Genomic DNA, 27,342 nt, shown 5'->3' on the forward strand with positions numbered 1-27,342 from the left:
TGATTCAGAATATCATAGAGTTTCACATCCTCACTAAAGATTCACTCAAATCACTCGAGGTGTTTTAAGGACAATGAATGAAGCACTCAATAGCCAATAATGAAAATTCATTACCATAGGCTTGCATGAAAATCAAATCTCCACCGCTATAAATTGAGATGAAACATCAATCAAAAGGTCTTTAAAAGGTTGTAACGAGGCTTGGTTAGGGGGTGTGGTCACAAGCTGAAAGAAAGGGTTAGAATCGAGATTAAATTGAAAAATTGCCTAACTAGAAAAAGAGTTAATATCACTTGCGTACAATAGAGCTTCTTCTCAGAATATGGAATTACTAATGTTTATACATAGTTTTTTATTTTATTTTTTTTAAGAACAAGTTAAATAACATAGACTAACTTATTAAAAACAAGACATAGCTAAGCAATTTACTCAACTTAAATCTCGACAAAAATAGGGATCAAATTAATTTAGGGGATTTCAAAAATAATGGGTTAAGGGTTAACATACAAGGAATGGCTTGTTAGGCTCAAAGGGGTTTATTAAGGGTTAATCGTGGCAGTAGGCTTTTCATGGCATGAGTGGGTTAATCCTAAGTGCCCCTATCATTTTGACATATTAAATCAAATAGTATGGTCTTGACATGCATAATCAAGCAAGTTCTAGAATAACAATTCGATATTGACGCACTCAAAGAAATAATAAAATTGAGCATGAAAGAATTAATAAGTGCTCAAAAAGCTCAAAAATCTCACAAAAATTATGGCTTTTTGTTGTTTAAACTCGTGAATTCCAATTTAAAGTAATACCTAGACTTGGGGAAAAAACCTATAATTTTAAATTCTTAAAAATCAACTTATCATGCTTGATTCTCTAATGTCTTAAAGTTTAAACAATCAATGCATAAACCCCTATGTTTTAATTCAAGATATATCAATCAAAATCATAAATCAATCAAAATTTATCCTAAATATGATATGAGAGCTTTTCAAGAAAACAAGGCAGTCATTCAGGGATTTTTCTGATAATGAAATAAATACCCCCCACACTTAAGATGTACATTGCCCTCAATGTACAAAGGTAGATATTAGAATATAGAAATAAGATAGGGAGAGAAGTGAAACTTCCTGTATGATGAATTCCTCGAACTGGAGTTTTGGAGAGTAATCGGTGCGAGAGTGGAGGAGGATACTCCGGCGGTGGTAAAGGTTCATTAGTGCATAAGTCCTGTGCCAAAAGAATATTATATCTAGTGGTAGCTATGGTCGTGGTCAATCAGGACATGGCAGTCGTGGAGAACCTTTTCCGGTGGAGTTTTTAGTTCCTATGCGATGATGAGCTTAAGAGCTCTATATAACTGTGATAAAATCAGGAATTTTTTAGGGGATATTAGGAAGAATAATTACCCATAAAGAAATAACCGAAATTAATAATTAAAAATAAAATTCTAAAATATAATAAAAATAAAAAGTAGTTTTAATAAAAATTAAAAACATAAAATAATAAATAAATGTTTTTAAACATCTTCATCGCTGGATTGTTCTCGAGGTGGGACTGGCGATAAGATGTGGAATGCTGACAAATCTGCTGTATAGTAGCATCAATGTTGTCAAATCATTGAAAACACTGCTGCTCGAATCGAGTGAGGCGCTCAGAGATGTCAGCATATGAAGCCGCCGCATGAACTGGACGAGAGGGTGGTGGTGGCTAAGTCGGTGGGTCCTCGTGCTGTGGAGGGACATCATTAGGAATGTCCTCGTAGGCCTCCTCCTTGGTAGATTGGGCGAGGCGATATTGAGGAGGGTCGGTTCCTCGGCGCCTTTCGATCATTCTCATGCTAAGCATGCTTGAGATGCCTTATGGAGACATCTGGCCGATGAGGGTAAGGGATGATTCTTGGACTGTGGTGTTGAGGAGCATGAAGTGTCGAGCCAACTGAGTAACATAAGGGCCAATAGAGATGACCTCTTTCCTATGCCACTTCGTCTGGTGTTGAATGGCGAGGACAATGAAATAAGCCAGGTCGATGACGTGCCCGTGCGACATACACCATAAAAAGTAGGCGTCGTGAGTGTTGACGACGCCAGTGCTCTCTCTCTTTCCCATTATCGTGTGAGCCAAAATGGCGTGTAGGTACCTCAGAGATAGAGGGAGAGCCAATGCCTTGGAGCGGCTAAGATTGTAGGTGGCCCCACCTGGTACTAGTGCGTCCCAACACCGTGAAGGAGAACGATGGATATGGCGACTGAGAGTGTCTAAATCATTCTCCTCATTGGACTCCTCCGTATATAAACCCAGTGCCGTACCGAACTCTGGGACTCTGAGCTGGCAGACTAATCCACCTAGGCGAAATAGGACCGTGCCAGGATCATTGTAGTTCATCATTACGGTCTGAAGATGAAACATTGAGCATAGTTCTATCGTAGCTCAGCCAACTGAACTTGTTTTATTGTAGCTCAGTCGATACAGCGGCCCGCAATTAAAGGTCGGGCCCGAAGGATTTGGAAAAGTTCTTCTAGAGGCCCTCAGGGGAACTGCAGGAGAGGGTGACAAATTTTCGTGGTTGGACCTGCGGTTTTCTTCGAAGTAGGTACGGCGGTTTTCTTTCCTCTTGAAGACGACATGGTACCTGAGATTAGAATCATCAAGTCATCTTAATGAGTGGTCAAAGTAAAATGAAGACAAATTTAAAATAAAAATCAGAATTTCAGCCACAACTACTAATATTAACCAAATATGGCCAACATAATTATTTTGATAGCATAATTTCGTGACATTATCATTATAATGGCATGAGAATGAGCATAGTAATGGCATGTGTATGACAAAAGAGTGAGGCTTTCCTAACAACTCGGTTTAACATAAAATGTGTGATAAATAATCTAACAATGCAAAAATAATGAACAAAATAGAAATAGTAAAAGAAAAATAAAGATTATTTTATAAATAAACATTAAAAGTAAGTACAATAGTTGTGAAAAGAGTAAACAAATGCTAAGGGAGGGAAATCGGGCGTCAAAAATAGAGTTAGAGGCAGCGCACGAGCATGGCAGAGAGGCCGTGTGGACTTACAGCAGCTAGGGTTAGGGTTTTTGAGTGGGGAAGACAATAAATAGTGCAGGGTATTTATAGATTTTGGGCCACATGGCCATGGGACACGCCTGTGTGCCCAATTTCAGCCCATGTGTTTCGCGTTTTTCCTATTTGGGCGCGTTTGAAATTCGTCCCATGCCAGTGTGCCTTGGGCGTGTGGGTGCACATGACTGTGTCGTACGACTATGTCTAGCTTCGTTCGCTTCTCCCACCCCCGTGTTCATTTGACAGTTTGACCACGAGTGCTAAACATGGGCGTGTCGCACGCCCGTACTAGTTTCTCAGTTTCAACCACAGTTCTAAGGCATGGGCGTGTCACACGCGTTGTTTTTGCAGGCTCGGCCATGGCCATGTCGCACGGCCGTGGCAATTTGTTGCAGCCCGTGTTTGAGGAATATTTTTGCTCTGTTTCCACACAGTCCTAAGCACGCTCGTGTGCTTGACCGTGTCTCTGTGTTGAACCTGTTTTCAAGAGGTCCGTTAGTAAGTTAGGTGTTATACACTAATATTTAAAGAAGTTAGTACAGTTAGTGCTCGGGTTGCCTCCTGAGAAGCACTTATTTATAGTCTAAGCTCGACTTACCTCTCCGTTAAATTGTCATGGTGGTTTGAGGAGTTTATACTCCTCGTTCCTGCTATCAATCTCATCAAAATAAGGTTTTAAACGGGTGTTGTTTACCTTAAAAGTGCCGAACTTGGGGTGACTTACCTCAACTGTACCGAATAGAAAAATACTAAGTACCGTAAGAGGCATTTCTTCATTCAGTCTGGCAGTGACAATGTGAGGATCTGCGGCATCTAATAAGACTTTATCTCCAACCTTAAGTCAATTTGGAAAGGTATCAAGCTTGTTCTAGCGTAGCTTTGGTTTATCGTGTGTTCTCGATTTATGTGTTCGCTATTCATCTAGCTCCTTTATTTGCAGCCTTCGTTCTTCATGAATAGGTCTTCTATTATTGCTTGAGAATGACTCATGTGCTTTCTTCAGACTCATTTCCTACAAAGTAGGTTGTACCATATTGTCAATTTTAGTAGAATGGGTTAGACGATCACCTTCAATTTCTGATGTGTTGCCAAAATTGCGAGCTTGAAGGGTGATTGTTTCGTCTCCCCCACGGAGCGTGAGTTCACCTGTGCCAACATCAATAATTGTTTTAGCAGTTGCTAAAAAGGGCCATCCTAGAATTAAAGGAGTGTTGCTATCCTCCTCTATGTCTAGAACAATAAAGTCAACGGGAAATATGAATTTATCGATTTTAACTAGCACATCTTCAATAATACCCATAGGGAATCTTATAGTTTTATCTGCTAACTGAATGCTCATCCTAGTCTGTTTGAGTTTCCCGAGACCTAATTGCTTAAACATTTTGTAGGGCATGATGTTAATACTAGCCCCCAAATCAGCTAATGCATTATTAACATCTAAACTACCAATTAAGCAAGGAATCGTAAAACTCTCTGGATCTTTTAGTTTGTTGGGTAGTTTATTTTGGAGAATAGCTGAGCAAACTGCGTTCAGCTCCACATGCGACACCTTGTCCAACTTCCGCTTATTTACTAAAAGCTCCTTTAAAAATTTCATTGCATTTGGCATCTGCGATAGAGCTTCAATAAACGGTAAGTTAATATGTATTTTTTTAAAAGTTAACGAATTTACCAAATTATTCATCTGAGCGGTCTTTCCTTGTCGCGTTGGGATATCGCACACGAGGTTTATATTCAACAGTCACTGATTTGTTTTTATTATAATCTACCTCACCTTTACCTTTGCTTACCACATTTTCTTGCCTCGGTTCTGGCTCAGGCTCAACGACTCTTTCATTATCTTTAATATTAATTGTGTTAAGTTGTTCCCTTAGGTTGGGTTCAGTATTACTTGGCAAGCTACCTTGTGGTCGTTCGGAGATTAGTTTAGAAAGCTGGCCTATTTGAGCTTCTAGCCCTTGGATTGACGCTTGTTGATTTTTAAGTGTTGTTTCGGTGTTCTGAAAATGGGTTTCTGATACCGAGATAAACCTTGTGAGCATCTCTTCAAGGTTTGCCTTCTTTTCCTGTTGATAGGGTGGCCGTTGGTAGCCCGGAGATGGTCGCTGATTTCTTTGGCTTCCCCATGAGAAATTTGGGTGGTTCCTCCAACCTGCATTATAAGTGTTACCATATGGATTGTTTTGAGGTCGAGGATTATTACCCAGGTAATTTAATTGCTCGTTATCCATGTTGTGGCCATAAGGTTGGTATTCCGAATGGCTTGTTCCACCTCCACTTGCTTCACACTTCATTACTGGGTGAACCTATGAAGAACTAAGAAAACCATCAATTTTCTTATTCAAGAGTTCTACCTGATTAGAGAGCATGGTGACCGAATCGACGTTATAAACACCGGCTGTTTTTGTTGGATTTATCCTCATGACTTGCCACTGATAGTTATTCAGTGACATCTCCTCCATGAACTCATAAGCATTTTCAGGTGTTTTGTTATTGATGGTTCTGTCAGTAGCTGCGTCAACCATTTGCCGAGTTTTATGGAATGTTTGAACCTAAAGCCAAAGTGGTAACCCATGGTGAAGGCACCTTCTCAAAAGGTCCTTGTATCTCTCCCATGCATCATAGAGTGTTTCTAAATCCATCTGCACAAAAGAAGAGATATCATTACGTAATTTAGCCGTTTTAGCCGGCGGAAAATATTTTAGTAAAATTTTTTCAGTCATTTGTTCCCAAGTAGTAATTGACCCTCGTGGTAACGAGTTCAACCACTGTTTAGCTTTGTTCCTCAATGAAAAGGGAAACAACCAAAGACGTATGGCATCATCAAAAATGCCATTGATTTTAAATGTATCGTAGAATTCCAAGAAGTTTGCTAAGTGATCGTTGGGATCCTCAGCTTGCAAACCGTCACTAAACAAATTGTTGTATCATTTGAATAGTGTTAGGTTTCAGTTCAAAAGTATTTGCAGCTACAGCAGGTCTAACTATGCACGACTCAGTTCCTGTTAAAGAAGGTTTAGCATAATCATACATAGTGCGTGGAGTAGGATTTTGATTAACCAAAATCGCAGGAGGTAGCTGATTGTCTTGTTTTTCGGCCATCTCTTCGGTTGGTGGATGAGTATTGTCTTCTTACTCATTCTCTATGTATCTTAAGCTTTGCCTTATTTCTCTTTGGTTTCTGCGAACTGTGCGATCGATTTCTTCATCGAAAAGTAATGGTCCTGACGGGTTTCTTCTAGTCATAAACTATAAAAACCTTCCAAGAGAACGAAAAAGTAAATTAATAAAATAAAATTAACTTGCAAGAAAAATAAATGGCTAAAGTAATAAAAATTGAGCGTTCATAATATTTTAGTTCCCAGGCAACGACGCCAAAAACTTAGCCGCGTGATTTCGTGATAGGTTTTAAATATTTATAATTAATCGTTCTTGAAACTAACTATTAGCACGATGTAGGCAAGTGTACCTATCGAACAGTAGTATAGTTTTAGCAAGACCAGATTGTCGAACCCAAAGCAACTAAAAGTACTAGTAATGACTATCTTTTTATTATCTAGCCTAAGAATGATGGGGTTTTGTTTTAACTAACTAATTATCTAAACTAAGAACTCACAGAGAATAGAATTGGGGAATTGCTTTTGCGAAAATCGATTGAATTAAGACAATACCTAAGGAAAAATCCATCTAGACTGTACTTGTTATTCTGGCTCCGAATCAGACGATTTATTCATTTAACTTGTTCCGTAGAGATCCCTAAGTTATGTTATTATCCCTATTCAAGACTAATAACAAGACTAATAACGTCTAATCCCTAGATTGAATAATTGAGACCTTTCTCTAATTAACACCCTAGGGTTGCATTAACTCGATCTATGGATCCCCTTATTAGGTTTCACCCTAATCCAGTAAAATCTTGTCACCCTATGTCTAGGCGCGCAAACAAATCCGCTTAATTATGACAAATGTACCCTTAGACAAGGTCTATTCCTCCTCTGAATAAGAGCTTATCTTGAATCAGTATCCTGGGATATCAAAACAAGAATTAAGAACACATAATTAAGAACAAGTTAAATATTTATCATACAATTCAGAAAATAATAACAAGATTCGCCTTAGGTTTCATTCCCCATAGGTATTTAAGGGTTTTTTTCATAACTAAATAAGAAAACATCTCAGAATAATAACGCATACAAAACATAAAGAAAACGGAAAATTCCTGAAGGGGAATTGAGGAGAGATCTTCAGTCTTGATGATGAATCTGGCTTCTGAGATAAATCAATCAGCTTCCTTGGAGTAATTCCTTACTCCCTATTCTGTGTGTCCTTTTTTTCTCCTCTTCTAGGGTGTATTTATAGGCTTTGGAATGCCTATGAGCCCTCAAAAGTGGCATTTTCCGAATTGGACTCAACTTGGGCACGGCAGGAACAGGCCCGTATGCGATTACTTCAGGTCGTGTTTGAGCATGTTAGAATGGAACGGGCGTGTGTTCTACCCATGTGAGTCGTGCTTCGATCCTACCAGATTGACACGGCCGCGTGGGCTGCCCGTGTGAGGAAGTCCAGGCCATGTTGATTTCGTACTTTTGGCCGATTTTTTCTGTTTTTGGCCCATTTCTCATTCAATTCACTCTCCTATGCTCTCCTAAGTATAAAATATGAAATTAAAGCATTAGGAGTATCGAATTCACCAATTCTAATAGGAAATCATCCATAAAATGCGTTAAACATGGGGTAAAAATGTGTATAAATTACGGTTTATCAATATTTGCATTTGATAAATTCCGAGCATATTTAGTTGGTACAAAAGTCATGATTTAGATAGACCATCATGCCATTAAGTATTTAGTGTCTAAGAAAGATGCAAAGCCAAGACTAATTCAGTGGATACTCCTCCTGCAAGAGTTTGATTTGGAGATTCGAGACAGAAAGGGAACTAAAAATCAAGTGGCAGATCATCTATCAATATTAGAAGCTGGAAATGAAGACGACAATAACAAGCTTATTAAATAAGACTTCCCAGACAAGCAATTGTTAATTGCCAAAACATTGCCTTGGTATACTGATATTGTAAACTTCTTAGTCAGTGGACTGTTGCCACCTTATCTAAATAGTCAGGGCAAACAAGAATTCTTGAATGATGCAAGATTCTACTATTGGGATGAGCCTTATATATATAGGAAATGTGTTGATAAAATAATTCAAAGATGTATTCCTAGTGAAGAGATGAACAGTGTATTGCATCATTGTCATTCAGCACCAAATGGAGGGTATTTTGGAGGAGTAAGAACCATAAGAAAGGTACTTCAATCTAGGTTCTATTGGCCGAATGTAACACCCTTACCCGTATTCAACGCAGGAATAGGGTTATGGAGCATTATCGGACATATTATAAAATTAAACATACATTTCACATACATTTTCAAATTTCATGTAATCATTATTCAACATCATTCACATTGTTCCTAATATGAGCCTATGAGGCCTAAAACATGCATTAGGAGTGGTTCGGAACTAAACTGATAACTCAGAAAATTCTTGAAAAACTTAGAAAATTTTTCAAGTGGACATTCAAAATGGGATAACATGGCCATGTCCCAGTCTGTGTCTGACCCCGTGTAACTCCCTGACTTGGGTCACATGGCCAACCACACGCCCGTGTGACCAGCCTGTGTGTCAAGCCGTGTGCTAGGCTGTGTGGAGCATACTAACTTGATTTCTAATTCAACACTAGGGGACACACGGCCGTGTAACCTGACCGTGTGTCACACACGGTTGAGACACATGCCGTATGGACAAAAATAGGCTATTTACCAAGCCATTTTGCTCACCCAATTAGCGTACACTGACACCAAACCAAATGGCACAAAACATGACATAAATAGGCATTCATCCAATCTCAAATAAGCTTAATTCATGCCATTTCAATACCAACATATACAAGGCATACAAATACCACAATATGCCAATCAATTTCATACCAAACCTCACTTTCACAAATCATCAATGTGAACATTTCCAATTATGCATCATTTTGCCTAAACTCATAATCATACCAATTCTCAAATATCAACCATTTACCACAATCATTTGCATAGAAATTATCAACACAAGACAAAGGCCATTTGCATATATATACACAACCAGATCAACTAAAATAAGCCAATCCAAATAGCTAAATTCATTACCAAACAATATACCAAAATGACCAAAGCTCCTATACATGCCATATATCCTAAAAACATAGATTCAAATGTACTAAAGTGATAGCCTGATAGTGTAAATGAGGTCCCCAATAATTCCCGAATCCGAGCTAGCTTTGATTTCACTATATAACACAAAAAAATAAACAATGTAAGCTATAAAGCTTAGTAAGCTTGTATGAATTATTAAGTAAAACTCACTATTCTTTGACCATTCAAGCAATATGAACATAATATACTACAAACCATTTAATAAAAAAGCTTATCATATATTCATTCACATAATTTACCATGATCTCACAACTTTCATAAACTCAAGGCTCATATAGATTTCGTACATACCTGATTTGATACATATCTATTTCTCACAATTTTATAACTTTGATATACCCGTTGAACCATTTGGAATACTATCGGATACAAGGGAATCTCGCACCCTAATTGCCAATACATAGCTGAAGCTATCTCAATCTCATATCACATAAAATGCTCACTCTCGAGCTATCAATAGGTCTGCTCACGTAAGCTGACGGTCTTGATGTAGCTACATGGTGCTGCTCACGCAAGCTGATGAGAATCCGCAACACATGTCGAATAACTCGGCCACCAGTAGGACGTACGGACCAGCACCCAAATCACAAAACCCCTAATGACATGTCATTTGTATCCTAATTTATTCCTAAATGTTCAACTGGGATTTCTCATTTGCCGAATCATCGTCAAACATTTCTGCAAGGTCGTATTCACAAGTAATTCAATAATAAAGCATTTTAAAACACAAATATATTAATGCTTATTAACATACGAACTTACCCCAAATGCAAAAACGATAAAATAAGTCGATTAGTCCAACACTTTGTTTTCCCCCGATCTAAATCCAAATTTCAATTTTCTTGATCTAAATGTAATCAAAACTAACTTATTTAATTATCAATTTATTCAATTTAGCCCCAAATGCATCTTAGGGAAACTTTACACTTTTGGCGCAAATATTTCAACATTTTTACAATTTAGTCATTATCTTATAAATACACAAATTCATCCAATTAGGTCCCTACCCATGCTAGCCGATTTTCATATAAACCTCTAGTAGCCCATATTTTTCATTTATTTCACAATTTAATCACAAAATTTCAACATTTCTCAATTTAATTCCTAATTGACAATTTTACCAAAAAATCATTTTACAAATATTGTTTATCTAAGAACAACCACACCATTTCTATCATCAAACATCAAAATACACCTATATTCATTAATGGAAAAACCATAAACCTTTAACAATTTTGCAAATTATTATTTGGGCTAGCTAGATTAAGCTGCAACAATCTCAAAAACATAGATATCATTAAAAATGAAACAAAAATCGTACCTATTTGAAAGAAAAGAATATGGTCAAACCCTAGCTATGGTTTCTCCTTGTTAGAATCGATTGAGATGTTTTTATGAAGAAGATGGACATAATATTCTTATGTTATATTATCATTATTAATTATTTTACCTTTATAACCTTATAAAATATTACTAATTTCAAAAATATCAAGCCAACATATTCCACTATCACCATTTATGGTCTAATTACAACATAAGGACCTCCTCTTTAAGGTTCTGTAGCTATTAAACACCTTTAGCTAATAGAATTCAACTTTTATACTTTACTCGATTTAGTCTTTTTTATCAAATTGGACACTCAAACGATAAAATTTCTTAATGAAATTTTCACACAATCATACAATCATACTATAAACATTATAATAATAATAAAATAATTATTTTGACCTCGAATTTATGGTCTCGAAACCACTGTTCTAATTTTACTAAAAACAGGTTGTTACAACTCTCCCCCTTAGGAATTTTCGTCCCCAAAAATCTTACCAAAAAAGAGATTAAAGTACTGTTTTCTCATAGCTTCTTCGGTTTCCCACGTAGCTTCTTCAACCCCGTGACATTGCTACAAAATCTTCGACAATCTATGCTCTTATTTCTCAACTCTTTAACCTCTCGAGCTAAAATTTTGATTGGTTCTTAGCTATACGTCATATCAGGTTGAATTTCAATCCTCTATCGGAGAAATTACGTGTGATGGATCTAATCTATATCGATGCAACATCAAAACGTGAAACACATTGTGGATCTTTCCTAACTCTAATGGTAAAGCTTGCCAACATGCTACTAGCCCTATTCTTTCAATAATTTTATACAGCCCGATGAATCACGGACTCAATTTTCCTCAATTTTCCTTTGCGACCAAATCGAAGAATCTTCTTCCACGGAGATACTTTAAAAAATACTTTGTCGTCAACTTCAAATTCAATGACTTTATGTTTCAAATATGCTTATGATTTCTGTCGATCTGAAGCTACTTTCAAACTGTCGCGAATTATTTTCACTTTATCATCAATCTCTCTAATCAAATCAACCCCGTGAATCTTTTTCTCACTAAGCTCGGTCCAATACAAAAGAGTTCGGCATTTTTGACCATACAATGCTTCATACGGTGCCATATTTATGCTCGATTGAAAACAGTTGTTATACGCGAATTCAACCAATGGTAAATATTTCTCCCAGTTGCCTTCAAACTCTAAAACACAACAACGAAGCATATCTTCAAGAATCTGAATTACTCTCTCAGACTGACCGTCGATTTGCAGATGAAATGCAGTACTAAAGTGCAACCGTGTACCCAAAGCTTCTTACAATTTCTTCCAAAATCGCAACATAAACCTCAGATCTCTATCCGAAATAATAGAAACTGGCACCCGTGTAATCTAACAATCTCAGAGATGTACAACTCAGCTAATCTATCAAGAGAAAAGCCTGTATGTAGCGAAATGAAATGTGCAGACTTCGTCAGTTGATCAACGACTACCAAAACAGCATCTTTCTTTTTCAGAAATAGGGGTAATCCCAATACAAAATTCATAGTAACTCTATCTCATTTCCATTCTGGTGTCATCACTGATTGTAATAGTCCTGAAGGCACTTGATGTTCAGCTTTGACTTGTTAACAAACTAAGCATCTCGACACAAACTCTGAAATGTCTCGTTTCATACCCAACCACTAGTAAAACTGTTTCAAATAATTGTACATTTTAGTACTTCCCCAATGAACAGATAAACAACTACTGTATGCTTCGTGTAGAATTTTCTAAATAAGCTCGAAATTCTTTGGTACACATATTCTATTTCGGAACATTAAACAATCATTCGGATCTGATTTGATAGTCTGAATTAGTAGTCGACTCGCATTGCACTCTTTTAGCTTGCAATTCACTATCACACTTTTGAGCTTCACAACTTTGTTGAAGAAATAACGGTTTAGCTTTTAATTCAGCCAAAATCGAACCATCATCAAACAAAGTTAACTGCGTATTCATCGCTCGCAAAGAAAATAAAGATTTTCTGCTCAGAGATCCGCGACCACGTTCGCTTTCCTCGGATGATAATCAATCACTAACTCATTTTCTTTCAACAGCTCGAGCCATATTCATTGACGCAAATTTAAATCTTTTTGAGTCATTAAATACTTCAAACTCTTGTGGTCAGTAAAGATATGGCACTTCTCACTGAATAAATTATGTCACCAAATTTCAATGCGAAAGTAATAGTGGCCAACTCTAAATTGTGTGTCGAATAATTCTTTTCATGCAGTTTCAACTGTCTGGAAGCATAAGCTATCACTCTTCCCTCTTGCATCAAAACACAACCCAAACCGTTCAATGACGCGTCACTATAGATCACAAACTCTTTACCTGACTTAGGCTAAACTAAAACTGGTGCCTCAGTTAACAATGCTTTCAACTGTTCAAAACTTTGTTGACATTTCTCGGACCACTCGAACTTCACATCTTTATGTAGCAATCTAGTCATTGATGTAGCAATCATCGAGAATCCTTTTACAAAATGTCATAGTAGCCAGATAATCCCAGAAAGCTTCGGACTTTGGACACATTTCTTGGTGGTTTCCAATCAACAACTGCGGAAATCTTACTCGGATCAACTCGAATATCTTCCGCTAAAACAATATGTCCCAAAAATCCAACCTCTCGGAGCCAAAATTCACATTACTTTCTGCTAAAACAATATGCCCCAAAAATCCAACCTCTTAGAGCCAAAATTCACATTTACTGAATTTAGGAAACAATTGCTTGTCTCTTAATGTTTGTAATACGATTCTCAAATGTTCAACATGCTCAGACTCATTGCAAAAATAAATCAGAATGTCATCAATAAATACAACAACAAATCTGTCCAAATACAGTCTAAAAATCTGATTCATCAAATCCATAAAAATTGTAGGAGCATTAGTTACTCCAAAAGGCATAACAAGAAATTCATAATGCCCATACCTTGTTCTGAACACATTTTTCGGTACATCTGAATCTTTAACTCGGAACTGATAATAGCCAGATCTCAAATCAATCTTTGAAACTATTGTTGCTCCTTTCAACAAATCAAACAAATCGTCAATTCTCGGCAAAGGATACTTATTCTTAATCGTAACCTTATTGAGTTGACGGTAGTCAATACATAGTCTCATCAATCCATCTTTCTTCTTTACAAACAATACTGGTGCACCCTAGGGTGAAAAAATAGGTCATGCAAAACCTCTATCTCTTACACCTAAGATTTCAATTCTTTCAATTCTGTCAAAGCCATTCTGTACAGAACTATCAATATTGGTGATGTTTCCAGTACTAATTCAATAGCAAACTCGACTTCTCTGATAGGTGGCAATCCAGGCAACTCTTCTGGAAATACATTCGGACACTTACAGACTACTGACACTGATTCACTCTTCGATTCAGACACTTTTGTATCTAGTACATATGCAAGGTAAGCATCATAACATTTTCTCACATATTTCTAAGCTAACATCGATGATATCACAACAAGTAACCCACTCAAATAATTGGATTCACTTCGAAGAATTTCACTATTCTTGTAACACCTCTTACCCGTATTCAAAGCTAGAACATGATACGAGGCATTACTGGACTTATATCGCAAGCAAACACACAATTCTGAGTCATAAATTTTCACCCAAATTAAAACCATTTGCATTCAATCATAAAGTCCCTAATATGAGCCTATGAAGCCCAAAACATGCTTTAGAAGTGGTCTGGGACTAAACTGAGAACTCAAGGAATTTTTATAAAACTTAGAAAATTTTTGCTAGAAACAAGGGCCACACGCTCGTGTAGTTTTGGGACACGCTCATGCGGGCAAGCTATGTGGTCACATACACCTGTGTCCCTAACCCGTATAACTCTCTGTTTTGCAATGCATGAACAAATTCAGGTCACACGGCCAAGTCACACGCCTGTGTGCTAGGGCGTGTGGTTAATTTAATTTTCATAAAATAAGTGTAGACTTCACACGGTCAGGACACACACCCGTGCCTAAGGCCGTGTCCCTTACACAACTGAGACACACACCCGTGTCTCTGCCTGTGTGCTCAATTTTGAGCATTCTATTTCTTAAAATTAAGGTGCAAGGGACACACGGCCAAAACACATGCCCATAGGGCAGACCGTGTGTCACACACGCCTAGACACATGCCCGTGTGTCTACCTATATAGACAAAAGAAAGGCTATTCACCAAGTCATTTGCCACCCTCATTTACACCTACACTTACACCAATTCAGTGGCTCAATTAAAGGCATACTTAGGCAACCAAATCATCCACAATTATTGCTAAAACATGTTAATGCAATACCATCATCTACAATATATATGGCATTTCATTATGCCAAGTCAAACATACCAATTTAACATTCAAAGGCATCCACACACACACTTTCGTCATGTATAATTCTACTTAGATTTCTCTAACATACCAATGAGCCATACTTAACCATTCCTCAACAACACATTAAGCCACACTCAACCATTTGCCAAGCATTAATAAACCACATCACCAACAAGGCATTGGCACATGCATGCATATATATATAAAATATATAAGCTTACAACCAATTCCACCAAACTGAGCCAAGTTACATGGCCAAAGGCCACTTCAAACCTTTGACAATTACAAGCCAATACATTTGGCCAAATTCATAATGACACATATAACAAAATGACCAAGTCCCTATACATGTCATATACTCAAAATGCTAAATTTCATTAATACCCAAAATGATAGTATTGATAGTGTGAGGCGAATCTCCGACGATCCCCAATCCGAGCTAGCTTGGTGACACTATAAAAAATGGAAAATAAAATGGAGTAAGCTATATAGCTTAGTATGCCCGTATGTAAGAAATAAGCAAAACTTACCATACATTCAACATTCAATTAATTTAATATAACACAGTGTAATTTATCATAACATCATAATCATAATTCATTCCATCACAAACTTACCTCGGATTCATCATTTCACAAATTTAATAAACATATGCTTTATGTACATACCTGTACCATCACGAAATGAATTTACACGTATTCTCATCTTTGACATACACGTGAACCACTCGGAATAATAATGTCGAATTCTCGGGAATTTTGCAGACTAAGTGCCACATATGCAGCCAACGCTACTTAAGTCGCATATCTCATAATTGCTCACTCTCGAGCTATCGATGGGCCTGCTCACACAAGCTGTCAGTCTAGAAGTAACTATACAGTGCTGCTCGCACAAGCTATCAAGTAACCGCAACATATGCCAGTATACTCAGCCACCGATAGAACGTACAGGACCAGCACCCGGATCATATAATCACATAACACATGGTAACATTAGTGATATGTCACTTGTATCCTAATCAATTCCTAAGGTTCGAACAGGATTTCTTACTTGTCGAATCATCGTCGAACTCGTTCGTAGAATTAAACCCGTCCACATAATGAGTCATACAGCTCATGCAATATTAAAGCGTTTAAATACAGTTATATTAAAGCTTATTTAACATATGAACTTACCTCGGTTACAAAAATGACTATTAGTTCGATTTAGTCTAAACCTTGTTCTTTCCTTGATCTAAACTAGAACCTTATTTTTCTTGATCTATAATATCAAATTTAACTTATTTAATCATCATATTATTCAATTTCAACGCGCAAACATACTATGGAAAAATTATATTTTTGCCCCTAAACTTTTGACATTTTACATTTTAGTCCTTAGGCTTGTAAAATAATTTTCCTTCAATTTCTTCATTACCCAAGCCTAGCTGAACCTTTTTCATGCTCATGTCATCCCATATTTTTCATTTATTCAATTTTACCACACATTTTACACTTTTTTACAAATAGGTCCCTTTTTGACATTTTCATCAAAAATCACTTTGTAAATGTTGTTTACCTAACATCAAACATACATTTTCTACCATTAGACATCAAAATAAAAGCTTATTCAACATGGGTAAAATTTTAGACTTTGATTTTCTTTCAAATTAGTCCTTAGAATATCTAGATTAGGTTGAGACAACTTAAAAAACATAAGAATCATGAAAAATGGGGTAAGAACGGACTTACAATCAAGCTTGAAAGTGGCCAAAACCCTAGCTATGGACTCCCTTAAAATTTTGGCATAGGAGAATGAAGATGAATACAAATTTTGACTTATTTTTAGCTTATTAAATCATTTAATTACTAGTTTACCAAAATGCCCTTAATGCAAAACTTTGGAATTTTATCTAAACATGTACATTTTTGTCCATTATGAAGTATAATGGTATAATTACCTTTTAAGGACCTCTAATTCAGAATTTCATAACAATTAAACACCTTTAACTTATAGAATTCAATTTTTGCACCTATTGCAATTTAGTCCTTCTAGACAAATTAAGTACTCACTCAATAAAATTTCTTTATGAAATTTTCATACAATCATTCTATCATGTTGAAGGCCTTAAAGAAATAATAAAATAAATGTTTCTACTTCGGATTTGTGGTCTCAAAACTACTGTTTCAATTTGACCCAAAAACGGGCTGTTACAATTCTGACATTTCAATTCAATAATTTTTCGTCTACAATTCACAACAGTATAATGCGGAGTCAACCAATTTATACCCAGAATTACATCAATTTATCGAACAGTAAAAGCATTAAATTAGCCTAAAAACAATAACTCTGGGTCATCAAAGGACAATTCTTGCAAACTTTATCAACTAAAATATACTTGTTTAAGGGGTCTGATAGTTTAACCACAAAATCCGGTAGACTCAATAGGCAAACTCTTACTAGACACTAAATTCATACAAACATATGAGTGAGTCGATCTAGAATCAATCAAAGCAATTATATCAGTGTCAAAAAGAGAGAAAAATACTGGTAATAATATCTGGTGTCGATGCATCATCATGTGCATGAATAGCGTAAGCCCTAGCTGGCAACCGTACTTCAGATCTTGCTGCTGAATTTCTAGTAACACCACAACTACCACTCATATTTCCAGTAATTCGAATTGTCTCCCTCTCACAGTTGTATTACTTGGTTGAGCAATCTGCAGTTTATCCTTCTCAGGTAATTCAGAACAATCTCGAATGAAATGCTCCTGTGAACCACATCTAAAAAAAGCTCTAGTACCCATCCAACATTCTCCAAGATATCGTCTACCACACTGTTTACACACAAATTTATTGGCCTTGACACTACCAACACTCACTACTAAAGTGGCTTGAGCTTTTGAGTTCGCGTGTTGCTTACTACGATCCCTACTAGAATATCCCACTAATGTGGTAGAATGATTATGAAAATCCTTCAATTTATTTGACGAAGAATGATATGATGTATTCATTAACCTCTTTCTTGAATCTTTAGCCTCATATTTTTGAATTTTATCCACAGACAGCTTATTTAAACGTAAAGGTTCCAAACTTTGAGTAACTAAGGGGACCGATTAGGAAATAGGTGGGATGGAAGTTGCTGAGTAACCAGATTAGTTCGGACAAACTCAATGAACCCCTCATTCAAAATTTGGGAGAAGTCTTCCTTGGCCTCTCCTCCCTAACTACCCAATACGAATCTCGACTTAGATTGCGCTACTTCGTGAAAGGAGGTCGGCGCATTACTCTCAACATCATCAGGTACAGCTCGATTAGGATCCATTTACTATATGAAACCATGATTTAAACTGTAAGGAGATATCACGCTATCATAGGTTATATATGGCATGTATAGCTAGACTCTCACATACGCTACGTTAGTCCTAGAATTGACTAAATTGTAGCTCTGGTACCAATAAATGTAACACCCCTCACCCGTATTCGACGTAGGAATAGGGTTACGGAGTATCATCGAACATGTTATACAATTAAACATACATTTCACATACATTTTCAAATTTCATGTAATCATTATTCAACATCATTCATATTGTCCCTAATACGAGCCTACGAGGCCCAAAACATGCATTAGGAGTGGTTCAGAACTAAACTGATAACTTAGAAAATTTTTGTAAAACTTAGAAAAATTTTCAAACTATAGGGGATACACGCCCGTGCGGCTCGGCTGTGTGAGAAGACACGCCAATGTCACAGGCCGTGTGGACATTCGAAATGAGACCACATGGGCATGTTCCAGCCCGTGCCCAACCCCGTGTAACTCCCTAACTTGGGTCACACGGCCAACCACACACCCGAGTGACCAGCCCGTGTGCCTTTCGAAATGGCCTCACACACCCGTGTGCTAGGCCGAGTGCTAAGCCGTGCCAAACCTTTAGGGAATATTGAATTATGCCACACGGCCAAGTCACACGCTCATGTGCTGGGCCAATTGGAGCATACTACTTGATTTCTAATTCAATACTAGGGGACACACGGCCGTATAACCTGAAGGTGTGTCACACACGGCTGGGACACACGCCCGTGTCTCTGCCCGTGTAGACAAAAATAGGCTATTTACCAAGCCATTTTGCTCACCCAATTAGCACACACCTACACCAAACAAAATGGCACCAAACATGACATAAATAGGCATTCATCCAATCTCAAATAAGCTTAATTCATGCCATTTCAATGGCAACATATACAAGGCACACAAATACCACAATATGCCATTCAATTTCATACCAAACCTCACTTTCACAAATCATCAATGTGAACACTTCCAATTATGCATCATTTTGCCTAAACTCATAAGCATACCAATTCTCAAATATCAACCATTTACCACAATCATTTGCATAGCAATTATCAACACAAGACAAAGGCCATTTGCATATATATACACAACTAAATCAACCAAAATAAGCCAACTCTCATGGCTATATACAAAACTAAACACTAAACATTTACAAGCCAATCCAAATAGATAAATTCATTACCAAATTATATACCAAAATGACCAAAGCTCCTATATATGCCATATATCCCAAAAACATAGATTCAAAAATACCAAAGTGATAGCTTGATAGTGTGATGAGGTCTCTAACGATTCCCGAATCTGAGCTAGCTTTGATTTCACTATATAAGACAAAAAAATAAACAATGTAAGCTATAAAGCTTAGTAAGCTCGTATGAATTATTAAGCAAAACTCACCATTCTTTCACCATTCAAGCAATATGAACATAATATACTATAAAACCATTTAATAAAAAATCTTATCAAATATTCATTCACATAATTTACCATGATCTCACAACTTTCATAGATTCAATGCTCATATAGATTCTGTACATACCTAATCTAATTTGTATCTATTTCTCACCCATTTATATCTTTGATATACCCGTTGAACCATTTGGTATACTATTGGATACACGGGAATCTTGCACCCTAAGTGCCAATACATATCCGAAGCTATCTTAATCTCATATAACATATAATGCTCACCCGAGCTATCAACGGGTCTGCTCACGCAAGCTAACTATCATGACGTAGCTACACGGTGCTACTCACACAAGCTGAAGAGAATCCGCAACACACGCTAGATAACTCAGCCACCAGTAGGATGTACGGACCAGCACCCAAATCACATAACCCCTAATGACATGTCATTTGTATCCTAATCTATTCCTAAGGTTCAACCAGGATTTCTCATCTGTCAAATCATCATCGAACATGTCCACAAGGTCATATTCATAAGTAATTCAATAATAAAGCATTTTAAAACACAAATATATTAATGCTTATTAACATACGAACTTACCCCGAATGCAAAAACGATGAAATGAGTCGATTAGTCCAACGTTTTATTTCTTCCCCGATATAAATCTGAATTTCGATTTTCTTGATCTAAATGTAATCAAAATTAACTTATTTAATTATCAATCTATTCAATTTAGCCCAAAATGTATCTTAGGGCAACTTTACACTTTTGCCCCTAACATTTCAATATGTTTACAATTTAGTGCTTATCTCATAAAAACACAAATTCATGCAATTAGGTCCCTACTCATGCTAGTCGATTTTCATATAGACCCCTAGTAGCCCATATTTTTCATTTATTTCCCAATTTAACCGTAAAATTTCAACATTTCTTAATTTAATCCCTAATTGACAATTTTACCAAAAATCACCTTACAAATATTGTTTATCTAACAACAACCATACCATTTCTATCATTAAATATCAAAATACACCTATATTCATCAATGGAAAAACCCTAAACCTTTAACAATTTTGCAAATTAGTCCCTGTGCTAGCTAGATTAAGCTGCAACGATCTCAAAAACATAAAAATCATTAAAAATGGAACAAAAATTGTACCTATTTGAAAGAAAAGAAGATGGTCGAACCCTAGCTATGGTTTCTCCTTGTTAGAATAGATTGAGATGTTTTTGTGAAGAAGATGGACATAATATTCTTATGTTATATTATCATTATTAATTATTTTACCTTTATACCCTTATAAAATATTACTAATTTCAAAAATACCAAGCCAACATATTCCACTATCACCATTTATGTCTAATTACAACATAAGGACTCCTCTTTAAGGTGCTATAGCTATTAGAACCTTTAGCTAATAGAACTCAACTTTTACACTTTACGCGATTTAGTCCTTTTTATTAAATTGGGCACTCAAACGATAAAATTTCTTAACGAAATTTTCACACAATCATACAATCATACTGTAAACATTAAAATAAAAAAAATTATATTGACCTCATATTTTTTATCCCAAAACCATGTTCTGATTTGACTAAAAGTGGGCTGTTACACCAAATTTATTCAAAGACGCCCATGAATTTTATAATACATGTGATTATTGTAAGAGAATACACAACTTATCAATGAGACAGGAATTGCCACTGCAAAATATTCTGGAAATCAAGTTGTTCGATGTTTGGAGGAATAGACTTTATCGGTCCATTTCCACCCTCGTTCGGTAATTTAAACATACTTGTTGCAGTAGATTATGTCTCCAAATAGGTAGAAGTCATAGCTCTACCTAACGATGATGTTAGGTCAATGATGAAGTTCTTGCATAAGAACATCTTCACGAGATTTGGTACACCTTGAGCCATCATTTGTGATGAGGGATCTCATTTCGATTGCAAACTAATTACCAATGCCCTATAAAAGTTAAGAGTAAAAGAAAAGATTGCCATGGCATATCATCCACAAACGAACAGGCAAGCTAAAATTTCCAACAGGGAAATTAAGTAGATTTTGGAGAAAGTTGTTAATCCAAATCATAAGGATTGGTCCTTAAGACTAGACGAAGCTTTATCAGCATATCGTACTATTTACAAAACCCCATTAGGTATGTCACCATTCAAGCTCATCTACGAAAATCATGCCATTTTCTAGTTGAGTTAGAACACAGGGTATACTGGGCTATAAAGCAATTGAACATGGATTTGAAAGCTGCTGACAATAGAAGATTATTGGAATTAAATGAATGGAAGAATTCAGGGCACAAGAGTATGAGAATGCTAAACTTTATAAGGAGAAGACCAAGCGTTGGCATGATAAGAGAATTATGCCACGGCAATTTGAACCAAGACAACAGGTATTGTTATTCAACTCAAGGTTGAAAATGTTCTCGGGCAAACTGAAATCCCACTGGTCAAGTCCTTTTGATGTAGCCAAAGTATACCCTCATAAAGTAGTGGACATCAAGGATATGTAGACATGGGTCATATTTAAAGTCAATGGACAATGTTTAAAGCACTATTGGGGTGCTCATGTAAATCAAGACAAACAATCCATTGACCTTCGAGATGTTTAAGCTCAACATCTATTTCCTGTATTTATTTTCTTTATTTGTTTTACTTTAATTTTGTTTTTATGGTTTTTATCTTTAATTACTTAATGTTATTTTCAATTCTGGTTATATTTTTTTATTAGTGTACAGATTTTACAGGAATTACAAAGAAAGAATGAAGGTGCAAGAACAATAGATGTAGTACCAATAGGTGTTTGCCCCAGTAATCTAGAAGTAAATTATGCCACAGTAAAGTAGGTAAGTGGACATTGAAGCGAGAGAAAATGTGGGTTAAAAAAAGAGCAAAAGTCCAAGGAAAAGATTTTGGACAGCGGGACCTTATCCCTCTTCCCTTTTTTTCACACTACTTACCTTGTAAGTATCTACAAACTGCCCAACCCATTGCCTCTATTTACGTCTCTCCAACTGCCATCACTCTTTCATTTACCTGTAGTTACACAGCGTTTCCCTTTTCATATTTCTAAACCTCCCTTGCATCCCCTTCTTGAACTCTGAACTTCCTCCAACTAACTTCTCTTGAGTAGTTTTGCAAACCATTTTACTGTTTAGACTATAGAAAACTCACAAGGATTCTTCAAGACTAATCAATGGCAAGAGTCAAAACAGGTTCTAAAGGTGCCAAATCTTCTTAAGCAAGTGCCACCTAACAGAAAACTTTCTTTAGCAATTCTGCTGCATCGAAATATGACAACAACATTTCCAAGAGACCATTCTGCTTTGAACAAGGCTTTTTATTTAAGGAAAAGCCACATATAGGTTATGAGAAATCAGTTTTAGCTATTGTGGAAACACACAATTGGCAAATCTTCTGCTTGCACCTGGACAATGTCTTGGGAAAAGTTGTTCGAGAATTCTATGCACATATAACTTCCACTGATAACCCTTTCATTTATGTTTGAGGAACATCAGTCCCATTTGATGAAGATAGAATCAATGCACAATTTGGGCTAACAAATGTTCAAGACGAGCATACCCCATTCACTAAAAACATCAATGTTGAAGATTTATATCACATGTTAAAGGACTTGTTTGTTAAAGGAACTTGATGGACTATGTCCAGCCACGAATGTCACATATTTGAGAAGATTTCACTAAAGTCTATTTGTAAGGTATCACTTCCTCAAAAGTAGGTTAATGCTATCTACCCTCAATTCCAGTGTCTAAGGAATGAATGCTACTGCTGCATTCGATCATCATGGGTAGGAAACTCAACATTAGTAAGGTTATTTTTCATGAGGTGCATCAGAATGCGGAAAAAAATGTAAGCAGTTTAAGCAGTTTAAATTTCCCTTCCCTAATCACTGCTCTCTAAAGAACAGCTAAAGCTCCTTTGAATGCCAATAAGGATGTTACCCCAAACAAGGGAGGAATATCACGATCTATATGTGTAAAAATCCAAGGAGTAGAAACACCGAAACAACACCAGCAAAGTAAGGCACCCATATCTTCTGCAAGGTACTTTACCTCAGCAGAAGCCTCAACCTCTCGAAGTTTATTTGAAAAATAAGTGTTGCACTCCTTAGAGCAACTAGAGAAAAGAATGTCACTATTCGAGATTCAGTAATATCAAATTACTGAAGAAATGACAAAGGCCCAAGAACAACAGGCACTCTATTGGTCCTATGTGAAGGATCAAGATATTGCTCTGAAAAGATCCTTGGAAAAGAACTTCACTAAGCCAATGCCTAAATTTCCTGATTTTCCTAAGGATTTGCTACCATTTCTCGAGGCTAGAAGTGTTGAAGAGGAACCAATTGAAGTGTCGTCTAACAGGGCAAAGCCTGCAACTATGAGAGAAAATCTTGAAAAGGGGAAAACAGCCAAGAAGGAACCAGAAAAAACAAAGTTTGTGAATACTGAGGGTGAGAAAGAAGAACAAAATGAAACCACCCTTACACCAACACCACAGAAAGATAGTACTGAAGCTGTCCCACATCCACCAACAAAATCCATGTTTGAACAAGACCGTGAAATCCATCGAATCATTGAGGAGATCACTAAGTCTGACAAGGAAGAGGAGGAACCACCCATTCAGTCACTTAAAAGAAAGCTAAGATACAAGTGTATAGCAGGAAAATCAACCAGTAAAAATTGAAGTACCATCACCACAAGCTGTTAATGAGTTTCTTTTACCCTCTATTAAATAAATAAAGCACATTGCATTTTGTTAACTTTAAGTCTCATACATTGAGGACAATGCATCCTTTAGGTTTGGGGGTATAGCATGCACTTTAGATTTTAGTTTAACATTGCATCATTCGTTGTTATATGTTATCCTTATAAACATACTTAATTGTCATAGCATTTCATGCTTTCTAGTAAGTAATAAAGAATTGTTTGTTATAGCATTATTGAGTTAATTGCATGATAGCTAATTTAGTGAAGTATAATGATGAAAATACTCTTTAATTTTTCTTTTTGCGAGATACAGAAAGGAAATTAATTGAATCAACTCTTAAGGTTAGTATTCTCTATCATATCTATGAACTTAGATTGTTCAATCCTTAATGACCTTAGGAATTTTTGGACTAAAACTCACAGTTTCTTATAGATGTCATTGAGCTGAAATGCACAAATGTAGCAAATGAAAGGCTAAATTTAAACTCCCAGAAGCATAAATTGCTAACCTAAGTTTTTTTAGTAAAGACTCCAATTTCTTTCTCATTGAGGAGCCCAAGAGTTTGGTGTTTGCTTCATCTTTACTTTTGGGTAGAAAAACCTTTCAGATAAGAGTACTTTAAAGTAATTTTGGAACACTCTGCTATGGAAGACTGCTAAGTAGCTTGGGTGTAATACCCTCTACCTGTATTCATTGCCGGAATAGGGTACGAGGTATTACCAGAGTTTACGAGTTTATTTTTTTTTTCAATATAACCTCTTTTATAAATATTTAACCTTCCCTGAAATTTTAAACCAAAAATAATCCACATCAACCAACCCAATTCAACATATTTTCAAGATAGGTTATCGCATATAAATTCACGCATATTTATAAGATAACATCATCGCATACCAAAACCAAGATTCGTTAGTCATACCATTGGCTGACCATACATTCATTTCACAGAATCATTTACTTTATTAGCTTATACATGCCATTGGTTTCCAAAATAAAGTTTTTTTATATACCGTAATCCTAAGGTTGATAGTGTGATGTGTCTCCAACCAAAAATCCGACCTCCGAGCTCTTAACACTACAAAACAGGGGAAAAGGAAACAGGGTAAGCACTTTGTGCTTATTAAGCTCATGTAAAAAGAATTATACTTACCTAATATTTTCAATACAATACAATAAACATTCATATATCCATTCAATGCATTATTACCCTAACATGCACAAACTCAGCATTCAAGTTAGTACAATAATTTCCATGTACCAATAATATATACTATGATTGATGAGCTCATCAATACCATGATTTCCATTTCCTTATATTTTTTTTATATTTATCCCGTTGAATTTCTTGGAATTTTCGATGGATTTTCAGAGGTACACTTTTAGTGTACATTTCCGGGTCCGTCAATTCATATTCATGTGCGCACATTTTCATTTCAGAGAGCACACTCCCGCGAACCTCATCCTTACAAATGGATTACTAGTCGAGCTAAATCTCGATAATATAAACTCATAGAGTATTGTCGGGATTACCAGTCCAGGCTAAATCCCCTGCAATGACAATTACTCTAATGAGCTTGGATCTGAATTACCAGTCTAGGCTAAATTCAAACCCTAATTCGGATTACCCGTCCGGGCTAAATCCATTTTCCACATATTCTTCGGGAGGGCTATATCAGGATAGGATCACCTGTCCGGGCTAGATCCTTTTTACCGTCAATTCCTTCTCAGAGATCCATCGAAATTTCCTTTCATTCAACCGGGATTTCTTCCCTTTTTATCAAATATATCAATGTTTCATAAATTTTCATACAATGAACTTTCAAATCATATTCACATCAATAACATACATTTCAAGTATTTAAGAATATAATTCAAGTTACATGAACTTACCTTGATACTTGTTTGTGTACAAAAATCTACTAATCCTGAACTTTTTTCCTTTCCTCGATCTAGCTTCGTATTTGAATCTTCTAGATCTAAATAAATAAATTTAATTATCAATTTAATACATTTCATGTTCATATGCAACAATTTCTATAATTTCATTATTATTATTTATAGTTTATTCAAAGTTGTCTATTTGAGTCATAGTCACTAAATTATTTATAACTTGAGATACGGAACTCTAAATTAAGATCCGTTAATTTTACCTAAAACTAGACTCATATATCTTCTTACCATAAAATTTTAAGAATTTTTGGTTCAGCCAATAAGTACAGTTTATTCTTTAAATTCACCCCTGTTCTACTATCTGACAGTTCTGCCCTTCTTCACTAAAAATTAATTATCTATTAATACAAAATTCGGATGATGTTCTCGTTTGTTTCTTTTGAAAATAGACTCATTAATAATTCTAGAAATATAAATTTAAGCCTATAATTTTTTTTATTAAATTTTTTATGACTTTTCAAAGTCAGAATAGGGGAACTCGAATTCATTCTGACCTTGTCTCATAAAATTCATTATATCTCATGATTTACAGATCCATTGCTTACACCGTTTCTTCTATGAGAAACTAGACTCAATAAGCTTTAATTTCATGTTTTTTTCATCTTCTAATTAGATTCCTAAAATTTATGGTTATTTTTTAAAATTAGTCTACTGCTGCTGTTCAAAACTGTTTTATTGCAAGTTGTTTATTACCATTTTTCCCCTAAGCTTTTAATAAATAATAATTTCATCCCTACTCAATTAGCCTCTCAATTGAGCTGATTTTTCTCAATTAACAAATTATTCCATCACTTTAAACTACTTTATAACCTTTAGGAATCAGAATTTCAGCAATAGACTTTAATTCTAAATATTTTCACAATTAGGTCCT

General features: G+C 36.0%; 1 non-coding gene across 1 annotated transcript; it reads left to right on the forward strand.

Moving 5' to 3' along the window:
• The first annotated feature begins 5,643 nt into the window (after positions 1 to 5,643).
• LOC128282146 (small nucleolar RNA R71) lies at positions 5,644 to 5,750 on the forward strand. The gene has a single exon (XR_008272392.1). It is a non-coding gene; the product is annotated as a small nucleolar RNA R71 (small nucleolar RNA).
• Positions 5,751 to 27,342: the final 21,592 nt, after the last annotated feature.

The sequence above is a fragment of the Gossypium arboreum genome, chromosome 1 (genome assembly GCF_025698485.1).
Source record: "Gossypium arboreum isolate Shixiya-1 chromosome 1, ASM2569848v2, whole genome shotgun sequence".
Lineage (NCBI taxonomy): Eukaryota > Viridiplantae > Streptophyta > Magnoliopsida > Malvales > Malvaceae > Gossypium > Gossypium arboreum.